Below are 13,292 nucleotides of genomic sequence, written 5' to 3' on the forward strand. Positions count from 1 at the left end.
CAGTAATACTGTCTTGTACGTCCGCTGGCTTGTACGTCCATAATATACCTTTAATTTTCTCTGGTGGTAATACAGGCATGCGCGTTGGTAATATGCCTTTAATCTCCTCTGACAGTAATACTGGCTTGTATGTGGTTGTAATATGCGTAACTGTATTGTGTACCTTTAATTTCCTCTCGCAGTAATACTGGTTTGTATTTCCGGAAAACGGCTCTAACTTTCTCTGACAGTAATATCGCGTATCGCACCGTGCCCCGCGCATGCGCACTTCACCAGAAGCCCCGCGCATGCGCACTTCACCAGAAGACACACACACACGGACACCTGGACGCACAAAGGGATTTTATTGAAGAGGATTCAAGTGATTTAACTGCTTAAAACCTGCTTCTTCTAGAATTTTACTTAAGAAAATCAGGTTAGAAATTTGAAAGTTGTCAAAGACAGAGATGTTGAGATTATTTTTCTCGAGCAGGGGTTTAACAACTTCAGTCTTTAGACAGTCAGGGAAGACCCCTCTATCTAATGATGAGTTCGCTATGTCAAGTACATTATCAGTAAGGACATCAGAGACTTTTTCAGTGTAAGAATTTAACTCACTTAAAAGAATATGCTGGGGTTCGACAGGATTAACTTTTGGGAGATGTATTATATCATTTCTAATATCATATATTTTGTGTTATTAAATATGGCAAAAGCCTCACAAGTTTCACTAGTAGTCTTTAGGAGACATTACATTGAGTGAGCTGGGTTTAGAAGATGATCAATGACTGAGAATAATACTCTTGGATTACCAGAATTATCATTTATGATTTTAGAGAAGCAGGACTGCCTCTCAAGGTAGAGCTTTGATTTATTCAGTTATTTATGCCTTCAATATTTCATTGTGGTCTGTTAGTTTTGTTTTTTTCCCATTTGCACTCAGTACTCCAGAATGTTCTCTTTAAATCAGACACTTTTTAGGTCTTCCAAGGTATTATAGCTCTGGAAGATTTCTTAACAATTTTTTCAGGACCCACTATGTCAGCTTCAGCCCATACCTTAGCATTCACATTTTCCACTTTAATGGTTACATTACAATTGGTATTAAGGCAAGAACTACATTTGGAATTACTGTTTAGAATATTAGCAAATGAATCAAAATAAGTATTTTAACAATGCTTGTAACTACCAGTATTTCTACATCAAATAATATGCAGAAATGGACAGACGTACTGTTATTCATGACCTGCCTCACATTAACTTTTAATCCTTTTGAAATGTTGATATCCAGCACATGCCCCCAAATGTGTGTGCTAAGATCAAAACAGTGCAGTAAGTTCATGAATTCTCTTGCTTTTGGTTCACATTTGTTACCACATGGAAACTGAAATCGCCTGCAATTAGGATCCTGTCATAGTTAGTTAGTTATTATTATAGATACTAATCCTGAGAATTCCTCAGTAAAAGATGCATTATATTTTGGAGGTCTTTAAACTATCAATACAAGATACTTCAACACTCCTTTAATAACCACAGCAAGATAAGATGTGAAAGTATCAGAACTGGAATCTTTATGGTTTAATTGGCTTGACTAAATACTCGCTAAACCATCGCCTTTTTGACCTTGGTGAACCTCATGAACAAAATTGTAATTTGGAGGTGCTGCATCAATTAGCACTGATAAATCACCAGAGCTGAGTCACATTTCACTTAATGTAAGAAAGTATATTTTCCCATCAATGATAAGATCATTAATTTAAAAGGTCTTGGTGGTTAATGCTGTAATATTTAGTATAGCCACTCTAGCAAACGGCCATAACCCTGTTCATAACTGGGTAGGGGGAGGGGTGGGGGTGGGGGTGGGGGGGGTTAGAAAATGACTGACTGATATTTAAGATCTCAGAAGAGCACACCTATATTGGAGTAGTTCAGCAGCTTGAAATGGCAGTCAAGTTATTTCCGCTTATGCTGCTTTGTCCCAGTTTTTTACTTCAACTGTGGTCTGTTATTATAGTTCTAATGCAGTGTACATCTATACATGAACCTTCTACAGAATTAACTCATCGTAACTTGGGATTATAGTGAACATTGGGACTAAAGCTACATAGTCAAGAAAGATACATTACATTTGAGCAGTGTTTCTCAACCTTTTTCGATGTGTGCCCCATTTTTTCATATTAGTTTTTGTGGCGCCCCCCTCAAGTTTTTATGCACATTTTCAGATTTTTGATTATATTGAGATCCACCCAACAACACTAAATTTTAATTTGGGAATGCACTATTGGCAGAAGTGCTCACAGTCTGGATCAGACTGGGGCTTCGCTAATTTGTTTTTATCATCAAAATATACAGTCACATGTGACACATTTACTGTAAAATTAAAATCCACATGATAAAATATATATAAAATTCAAACATTTCTTTGGTTTTCATTAAATGTCATTTAGTTTTTTTGTAATTTTAATAATTCCACATTTTAAATTATTCCATTGTATAATACAAATTAAATTACAGATATTACAAATACTCATACGAATATTATCACTTCTTATTTCTAAACACAATAACTGACATATTAGCGATTACAGAAGTTACATATAACGGTATGAGAGAGGAATGAACTTGAATTATGATGTTTGCTTATGGGCAGACGGGCCTATACACATGTCTAGATGAATCTTGAAATGACATGTGATGCCTCTAATTGTAGCAGCCCTTGATTTAATTGAATTGACATGCAGAGAGTCACAGACTGGTGCCTTTATCTTTATTCACATCTCATACTTTACATTCTTTATTAATGTTGTTATACCATCACAAGCATCGTGAAAACTATAAACAAAAATATAAACATACGTTTTTTAACATTTTACAAAGTAATAGAATAAATGAAACAACATATAATCAATTGTGTACTTCACTCCATTTACCAAGGGTGCAACAATTTTAAAGATTACCATTTTAGAAATCATCGTTTGCCTTCCGTTATTTCCTCATGGTTTCTCCACACTTCCGTTATTGTACATCATTACATCCCCTACGTGCGAAATGATTTTGCAGTCTAGTGATGGGAAGTCTGGCTCTTTTGGCTCGGCTCCTTTAGAAGAGCCAGCTGTTACGGCTTCCAAATGGCTCTTCATTTAGTATCACTCAGAGCCTTCTATTTTAGCCTAATTTAGCAGTTATGAATGGTTTGTGTGTTGGTAAGCAATTTTTTATTCAGTGTTTTCATAAAAGCCTTATTTTATGCATTTTTTTTGTTTCAAAAACAATATACAGTTACTATTGTTTAATATTTTAATCAAACCGTTAAATGAACAACTGAACACAGAGCCACAGCAACCTCAGCAAACAAATCGATCAAATAAAGGCTAAAGTCTTAACATTATGACACTTCAGATAAAAGTCTTTAGTGCAGGTTGGCATTCAGAAATACTAGATGCCTCAGCTTGGATGGGCTGATGTGATTTCGGCTTCTCTGTGACAACCGTCCTTTTGTGGAAAAATTCTACAACAGCCTTCACCTTGTCCACAGTTGGTTTCACCACCCTCAGCGCATCTTTAATCATCAGGTTTATTTTGTGCGGAAGACATGGTTGGTGGGTCCACTGCAAAAGTTTTATGGTTTTTGTTATGTTTGCTGCATTATCAGTAACACAGCACACCACTTTGTCATCTACTTACCACTCTTTTGCCACTCTTAGTAGCTCCTCTGCCAGGTTTTCTGCAGTATGTCTCTAGGCAAACTCACAACAGTCAAGAAGGCAGGATGTCATCTTAAAGTTTTCAATAAAGTGACAAGTGACGGACATGTATGAGCATGTCGTTCTGGATGTACAGCAGTCACTTGTCAGGCAAACTGCTGAAGCTTTTTTGACCTTGCCACAATGCATGCCCCGTGTTATATAGTTGCAGAATAATTGTTTGGGACAAGGGTTTTCTACTGGGGAGAACATATATGGGGTTTACGGCCTGGACAAAAGTTTTAAATCCTCCACAATGGAAAATGGTTGTACTGTAAGTCACTGGCTATCATTTTAGCCAGCTCCTTGTCAACAATTATCTGTTTGAGTGGGGTCATTTGTTTTTGAATAAATGGGCTTATTTTGGTTTGAGTTGCACAAGGCTGTGATATACCGGCAGTTTTTAGCAAAACAGTGGATGCTGCAGCAGAAGTACATGGCTCAAAACAGGACACTTTTCCAGTGTCAGTGGGTGTCAGCTAGAGGAGAGGGGGCAAACTCTTCTCCAGCTGCATGGACGGGTGAGCAGTTCTTAGATGTCCAGGGTCAGTGGGTGGCAGCTAGAGGAGAGAGGGCAAACTCTTCTCTAGCTGCATGGATGGGTGAGCAGTTCTTAGATGTCTGTGCAGGTTTGTTCTTGACCCTGCTCTGACAGATATTTTCATTTTACAAATTCTGCACTCAGCTTTGCAGTCTCTAATATCATTGAAATGCAGCCAGATGGTGCTTCTTTTTTGGTTTTCACTCATTTCTTCACTTTTTCCCCGACGCGCTTGCATTTAAATCTGGCTCCCCGTCTCTCTGTCGCTCTGTGTACCTGGTCTGTACCACTACACTTGTTGTCTGTGGAGCGTTTGCCTCCTTCCTTCTTTCACATAATGATATGATCTTAGTCTGTCTTTGCATTTGATTGGCCACATGGTGTGCCATCAAAATAACGTCCTGCCCCTGCCTGCATGGATTCTCTGTGGCTGAAGATTCGTCTCTCCCTGATGGGAGTCGGCTCTTCTCGTTCACTACAAAGAATCGTCTCTTAGAGCCGGCTAGTTCATTAATGGTACATCACTATTGTGGTCATTTACACTAATACCACAGAGCCCATAGTCAACATACACTGTGTGATTTTTCTTCTATAAACAATTGCAATAAATGAGTTTGTTTTAATAAATAGCTTCTACTTCAATTTCCATTTTTTTTTCCGCACCACCCCTTGTAGATATCTCGCGCCCCCATGCCCCACAGGTTGAGAGACATTGCCTATTAGATATTGTTGGAGAGGACTCAAGCTCCCAGTCATGTCTGAATGCAGGCCATGATATCTGTAAAAAAAGTGGTCTCTCCCAAAAGACACCCCTATTGTCAACAAAGCGGATATTTTGCATCTTGCAGAAGGTTCTCATCCATGTGTTTAGGACCAGGGGTCACTGGGTTTCATCTCATCTACAAGGCATGGGATTCGTGACCTGAAAGAGGGATGTGAAGTCCATCTAAAGGAGTTTTGACCATTATTGACACTAGCGTGGATTATAATTGTCCCAATAATTATGCTTCTCAGGGACTGTTGGGGCTCTTCTTTCCACATCTTTAACTCATGCACCAAGGAGGAAAAGATAATACAAATGTTTAATGGTCAGGTAAGTGAAAGCTCAGGTGGCGGACCATCGTGTCTTCTATAGTAACCATGTCAAAGGGGGACATTTTTTGTACACTGGATGGTTTCTTTTCTCTCAGGCAAAGGAACATGTAAATATTGCATTTAAGACAGTAGATAAAGAGGTAATAGGCACCCATTTTTGGGATTGGGGTGATGAATTGAAAGGCAAATTTCCTGAATAATCCTGTTCCTTATTATTGTGATGTCTGTCTACAGGATATACAGTAGGTATTTGCTGTCTTGAAAAAGAGTCACCCACTTTGAAGTTTGAACTGCATAAACATACAAACACTACAAAACTGTGATAACAGAATTGCTCCTTCCTTTGAAAATGTTTGTATTTACCTGACTGAAATTAACATATCTGGGGATATTGGTTTCTGATAAGCATATGTGTACTCATTGATAGTTGGCAACAATACTTTTTGTTAACCTGTGTTTACATTATTTGTTAAGCCCAGGAACTCTGGTATGTGCTATTGTTTAATCCATCATCCTATTGACCTAGGCAGGGACTGAAGGAGATTCATACTTCTGGGCAGGAGAAGGCAGGAGTGAGGTACAGTCCACTGCGAACGCTGCCAAGACACTCACATAGAGCACAGGGGCTCGCAGGCAGACTAGGGTACGTGGCTGCTATGACGTGAGGCACAAGGACAGCAACACTTACCTCCAGGGAGTAAGAGACAGCTCCACAAGAAGATACCAGTTGTGGGTCCAGCGAGAGAGAGAAGCTGCATGAAAGGACCGAGCAAAGTTGGCGAATGAGAAGCGAGGCGTGCCTAGGTCGCAGCAACACAAAGAGTAGGAAAAAAAGAACAACTAAGAAATGCTGACAGGGATTCAACAATTTGACAAAACATCTGTTGGGAAAAGAGCATCTGGTGAACAGAGTGCATCCGTGGACAGTTGGACGATTAATTGTTGGGGTTACACAGTGCATAAACTGGACTCTATATCACTAAAGGTTGCATCCTCCACTTCATATTTTTAATGGACTTTTAGAGTGTGGACTGTGTGCTTTCCTTTTAAAAAAAATGAATTTTGTTCCTGATATTGTTAGATTTTTTTATGTTCATTTATCTTTTTAATGTACTTTACAATGTCTTGGGTAATAGAAGTTACTGTTGCTTTTCCTGAAATTACTGTTGTGTCTTTCATTGTGTGTTTACTCACCGCCCAATTTAAAGAAACCTATGTGCTGTTATTGTTAAATTTCAAGAGTCCCCAGTCTCTTAATAAAACTGGGATATTTTAATGGTGTCTAGGTTAGATTACCTGCAAGTGTGACCAGACACCTGTCACATAACCACAACACTATCTGTAGGCATGGTGGTGTAACAGAGAGGATTAAAGCAGCTGAGTTGCGATGCTAGCTTGAGGAAGTGAAGATGACCTGGGTTTAGACCCCATCTTCCATTGTTGATGTTCCCAGGTTGTCATCTGGAGCAGGAGCTGGAGTAAAGCTGACTTGGCCCGGAGTAGCCAAATCAACCTAGAACATCAACAAAGTTTGTAAGAGGCAAGCTTTCTCATCCCTCACATGCTTTCATCTATTAAGGAGATATTGAATCTGCATCTCTAGTGATTCCAATTCTTCAGCAACACGTATAAGCTCATAGTCAGCCATCAAGGTGCTGTTGAAACCTCACATAGTTAGTAATAATAACAATTCTTACCTTTTTGCGCACTTAGCAAAATATATATAAAAACATATATAAAAATAACAGTGCTTTAATGGTATTGTCTGGCCAGGAATTGGACAGGTGATTATTTATTGAATTAAACCAGGTTTTTGTTTCAACCAAAGTCACAATAATTGATAATAATTGATTTCATTTAATTAGCTAGTCTTTTTTTCTCTCTTCTCTTATTTTGCATTCAGAAAAGCACAGTAGTATGATTTCTACATTGTAAGACATTTAGAAATATTTATATTGTTTATTATAGCTTTAAATGCTTAACTGTTTGTTGTTGTTTTCCAATTATTTTTCCCTTATTCTGTGTAGTCTGCTCCCTTTGTTGTATTCTAATAGTGACAATTAAAAACAAGTAAAGCAGACACCCAGGTGGACAACACTCAGTAATGAAAGGTTGCAACCACTTCAGTGTCAGACCCACTAATTAGTCAATAATGGAAAGGCAGAAGGAAATCAGGATGAACATTAAATAATTAGTAAAAACAAAAATATTATCCACATATAACTGCTTAATTTTTGTTAAAATGTATTAACACACATAATTTTGTGATTTCTTTATTGACCCCAAAACACAGAAACTGGATAACAATAGCTCACTTAATAAATCTAGGAGTCCAATTAAAAACAGAAGAATTGTGGAACAAAAACCTGCAGCCCTAGGGGATCCCCAGGGAACCACTGTTCTAAAGGTTCCTAATATGTGGACAAAACAGAAATATTTCATGTATAGTATGGTACCTAACACGATACTAACAGATCAAGAAAATCTGAACTTAGCCTGTGTTATTGTTTTGCATACAGACCAAGTGTTCCTCTCCATCCAATCAGTAAAAAGATACAGATTTGTTTTTATAAAGAACAAATCTGCAATTCCAAAAAGGTATATTGTGTGGTGTGAAATGTTTATATAAAAATTTCCAGTACAGAACTTGTCTGTGAAAGGAGGACAGTCTTACTGTTAATTATCTGACAATAACAATTCAATACCTTTCCAGCTTTTTGAACATTTCTCTTGAAACACAATACCAAAAGCTATCATTATTTGTTATAAAGGGTTTTAACCATTTGACCTTTAAAGTCCCATTAATGTAATCAAACCTGGTAATTCTTTGCCAAGGCTGCTTTCTTCAAAAAGTAGGCCTTTCTTTTGCAAATACAATCAAAATTCAGGTTTTTTTTTCATTATTTAAATCTCTGTTTGAAATGGAGAGTGGATAATGCCAGAAAAGTGTATCTTGGGATGCTTTCTAATTTGGTTACATAAATCCAACCAAGAAGGGAAAGATCCCTATATAACAATTTATCTATTTTACATTCCATAAGTATATTGTATATGTTCAGGGTTTTACTTAGTTTGGTATCCTTAGTAATATGCACCCCTAAGTATTTAACTGTGGATTTAATAGGAATATCATATGCTGTTTTATGAATTGCTAGTAGTTCATATTTTTAAAATTAAGATATAAGCCACAGGGTTTAGAAAATAAGTCTATTAACTGAATAGCCTTGGGGACCTGATCAACATTTTTCAAAGCTGTATTATCCGCAAACTAGTTTATGACTTTATGACTGTCAAGTAACTGAAGTCCCACCTGCTAGAGATACTGAGCTATTTGTGTCGTGACAGAAACATTTAATAATATTCCTAAAATTTTCCCCAAAGCCGCATAAGTTCCACTGCTTTGAAAATAAATGGATGTTGCATTGTATCAAAAGCCTTGTAAAAATCAAGGGAAAAAAACTAAACCATCATCTTTTATATAATTGTGATATTCAAGCAAATCCAGAACTAAACAAATGTTATTATGTATGGATCTGCCAATCAAAACTTGATTGGGTAACACTTATACTGAGAAATTAGTTGTTTTTTCTTTGAAAAAAATATGGTTATTGGTTTCCAATTATCAAAACTTTTGGAATCTTTACCTGGTTTTGGAAATAAAACAGTTACACCTTGTTTCACATTCATTGGAAGTGCTAAACTCTCTGTAATTTCCTTTTGTGTAATAAAGGCATTTTAATATGTTCCTAAAAATGTCTATAAAATCTAGCTGCAAGGCCATCTGGGCCAAGAGAATAATCTGGGTTCAGTTGTTTCTATGCACTCTTTAGTTCCTCAGTTGAAATTACAATATCTCAGTCAAATTTAAAATTTTCATTTATTTGAGATATAAAATCTTTAATTTTGTCAAAAAATGTATTGTATTACATGAAAACTTAAATATGTTACTGTAAAATGAGTACATTTCATTGGCGATTTTCTTTGGGTCAGAGCATTCTACAGTATTAATGGTTACAATTTGCGTGTCATTTTTTTTTCCTGATGAGTTTTTCCAATTTACAAAAATATTAGTTCTTCTCTCCCTCTTCAATGCATTTTGCTTTTGATCTAATATAAGCTCCCTTTGTTTTTCTTGTATAAATCTCATCTGAATTGGCTTACAAAACAACTAGTTTCCTTTTTTCACCTTCAGTAATTGCAGTAATTGGTTTTATTGCAGCACAAATTAATCTCTCATCAGTTCTGTCTATTCTAGTTGACTTGAAAATTTCAGTTTCGTACTAAAATAAATAAAAAAAACTTAAAATATTAAATTTTAGAGACTCCCTTTTAGATATATAAGACATCCTCATATATTTTTTATATAATATCTATAGGCTTCAGAGTCTAATAAACTAGTATTGAATTTCCAGTAACCCTTATTTTGGGAAGAAACACTAGCAGGTTTCATGATTAAGCTGATGTAAGAGTTATCAGATAAAGGATCTGTAGCTATCAGCAATCAATTCTTTAATATTGTCAGATGTTAACCAAAAATAGGGAAGAGTCATGGCTCTGAGGCTAGGGATCTACGCCAGTAATCGGAAGGTTGCCAGTTCAAATACCATAAGCACCAGAAGTGATTCTACTCTAATGGGCCATTGGGCCCTTAACCTACAATTGCTTCGTCCTGGGTATGATGTTAACCTGCATCCAGCCCTGCAAGCAGGTCCTCCAACTTAGAGGGAAAACTTGGGGATTGGTGGCAGGACTGGCACTCCAGCCACCGTGAAAAACCTCACACTGTTCTAGTGTGGTGCTGAGGTGTCACCTGCTGCACTTGGGTCCCAATCTATGTGGTTCAGTGTGTGGTGGGCGTGGCAACATACTATCATAACATGCTCCCAACCTCTCTCTTTTAACCAAAAATCAATTCTGGACTTACTTGAACCATCCAGTTTAAACCAAGAGAATTTTATAAAATTAGAATATGTAGTATGCCATGGGTCAAATAACTTTTGATTACTACAGAATTTTCTTAAATGACAATTAAATTGATGGCTATCAAATTTGCTGGATGATCGATTTAACCATTCATCATGCACTATATTAAAATAACTAAAAAAAAAAAAATATCACTTGAGAACATTGCTTTCGGCTCTTTAATAATTTTTCCCGATTAAAACAAAAAGTAAAACAAAAGATGCTAATGGAGAGATGAGAAGGAATTTAAGGTGGCCCGTGATTAAGAGGTTTTTCGTAGGCTTCAGGGATTCTAGTGTTAATAACAGAATTAATCAGAGAGGCAATATGGGGAGTTGGATCTCTCTTAAGTAGTTCATAACATGAATTGTCACTTAATTATCTCTCTCCTATACACAGAGGGACGTATCCATAACCTCAATCATACCTCCTTATCAGCTGGCAATACAGTGATATTAGGATAATTTTTTATTTCAGTTAGTGCATGCCATTCGTTTCTGGAAATATTCATAAATGGTTTGTGTTTAGTACTTTCTATATCTCTGATAATTAAATGACAAAAAAATTCTGACCTTACAAGACCAGTTGGCATAAATGTAGATTTAGAAGAAAGTCAAATCTGTTGCCTAGTATTGTGATCTTTAAAGAACATAGATGGATTTTCCTATGTAGCCTAAACAATTCAGCTCAAGTATTAAATGGTTGATACAGTATTTGAAAGTGAGTACAAACAAAAAGGGCCAGAGAAAAGAGACACTTGGTGGATAGTAAGAGATTTTGAAGAGAATTATCAGACCCTGACTTGGACTTTTAGGGTGATAAGTGGTGGGCATACAATAAGCTCTGCCTAAACTTAAACATCGTTTGTCAATAAAAAAGTGCTCTTGGACGTGTGGTCTACATTAGAGTCTGTAGAAGAAATCAAAGATGACAAAGAAGCAGAAAAATTAGGTAAAGAATGCAAATTTTTCCCCAGACGTGGAATATTAATGACGTATACCAGCTGGAGCAAGCCATTTATTCACAAAACCCACAGTATACAGTAATCCCTCCTCCATCGCGGGGGTTGCGTTCCAGAGCCACCTGCGAAATAAGAAAATCCGCGAAGTAGAAACCATATGTTTATATGGTTATTTTTATATATTTTAAGCCCTTATAAACTCTCCCGCACTATTATAAACATTTCACGCACAATTATACAGCATAAACCCTTTGTATTCTCTTAGATATTAGGTAAAATTCGTTGAAATTATGTATGTAAACACAGTTTACATACAGTAAAACCTAAATATTATTTTAAAGATATCGAGTGTCTCCGATATCACATATGTTACAGCCATTACGACAGACAGGCCACCAGCAATAAATATGTACAATGCAAGAAAAATTGTATACAGTAAAATGTGTGTACAGTGACACTAAACTATGTACATGTAATAAGTACTGTACGTAAATAATTAATTATGGTTACTCACCAACAATGACACGACGACTTGTCCGATAACGATGAGTTTAATTTTACTGCACTAAAAGGATAGCGTTACAGCTCTTCTAAAGGAGCATCTTCAGGCGACTGTGTAGCACCGCCGTTGTACTTCTTCCATCACTCTTCAATCCAAATCCCTAAAGCAGATTCCATCCAGACTACTGCCTTATCACGTCCACTTGCAACTCGTTTTGCACCCTGGTTAAAGGACACTGCGGCCGTAGATCTTATATGCTTTTCCTCCTTTTTAAATAAAAAGAATCGTGGACTCATTGATGCTGTAATGGTGTCCTGCAGCGGTGTAGCTGTTTCCTTCCTTCAACATATCCAAAACTTTTACCTTTTCTGCAATCATTTGCATTTTCTGTTGGTGCTTGGACATGGCTCCTGCAGCAGTAGCAGTAACGTGCGTTAATGATGAATGAGTGAGATTAGACTTCCTGCCATCCGCCAATAGCGTCCCTTGTTTGAATTCAAAGGCGTCCCTTGTTTGAATTCAAATGGGCAAATCAACTGAGGAAGCACACATACTGTAGATCGCAGACATCCGCGAAGCAGTGAAAAATCCGCGATATATATTCACATATGCTTACATTTAAAATCTGCGATGGAGTGAAGCTGCGAAAGACGAAGCACGATATAGCGAGGGATCACTGTAATCACGTTTCTCTCTATCAAACTTTTGTTTATACAACTTAAGGTCAGATTCAAAAGAGGCAAAACTTTCTTTTTTTTACAGTCTTCCAAAACTGAATTGTACTTAGTATTGTCTAAGATATTGCAAAATTCTTGCTGTAAATCAAATTGACATTGTAACTTGGACATTTCATTATGTGATGTTTCAATTAATAATAACATTAAATCCAGGGAACACTTGTTAAGTATAGAGCACCACTTAGATACAAATTTATTATCCTTAAAAACCTTAATTGTTTAAGTCAGTAAATATTTGCATATAGTGAAAGAAACAAATACAGGTGCAACAAAACAAAAATAATGTCCCAATCAAAAAAAAACATAGTGAAATTTCCAGTTCCAAAAAATAAATACAGACAGACAAATGTACAGTATATACACAAAAACTGGTAGTCTTCCTAAAGAATGAAAAAGAGTTCAGAAAGAAACTGCACACAAAGTCCAAAAGGCAAAAAATATTTACAAGGGGAGGGGGAGTATATACAAGAACAAAACAAAAACAGTGCACCAAAACCCAAAATCTATATAAATACCTCCACCAAAATAAAGCTAAACTAGGAGATATCTATAATATATACAAAAAATTTACAAAATAAGCCACAAGCTGCTGTTTGGTAAACTAACTGAAAGAGCTATACCAACCACCAAGTCTAAAGACAACCCTTACGAGGCAAGAAGTGCCTCTTATAGTCTGGGGCACAACTCTTTACCCAATCCCACGACATGTTGCTCCCTTTAACCAATTGTGATTTATGCAGGTGCTTTCTGCACAAGTGCTTCTCAACCTTTG

The sequence above is a fragment of the Erpetoichthys calabaricus genome, chromosome 3, assembly GCF_900747795.2.
Source record: "Erpetoichthys calabaricus chromosome 3, fErpCal1.3, whole genome shotgun sequence".
NCBI classification, from domain to species: Eukaryota; Metazoa; Chordata; class Cladistia; order Polypteriformes; family Polypteridae; genus Erpetoichthys; species Erpetoichthys calabaricus.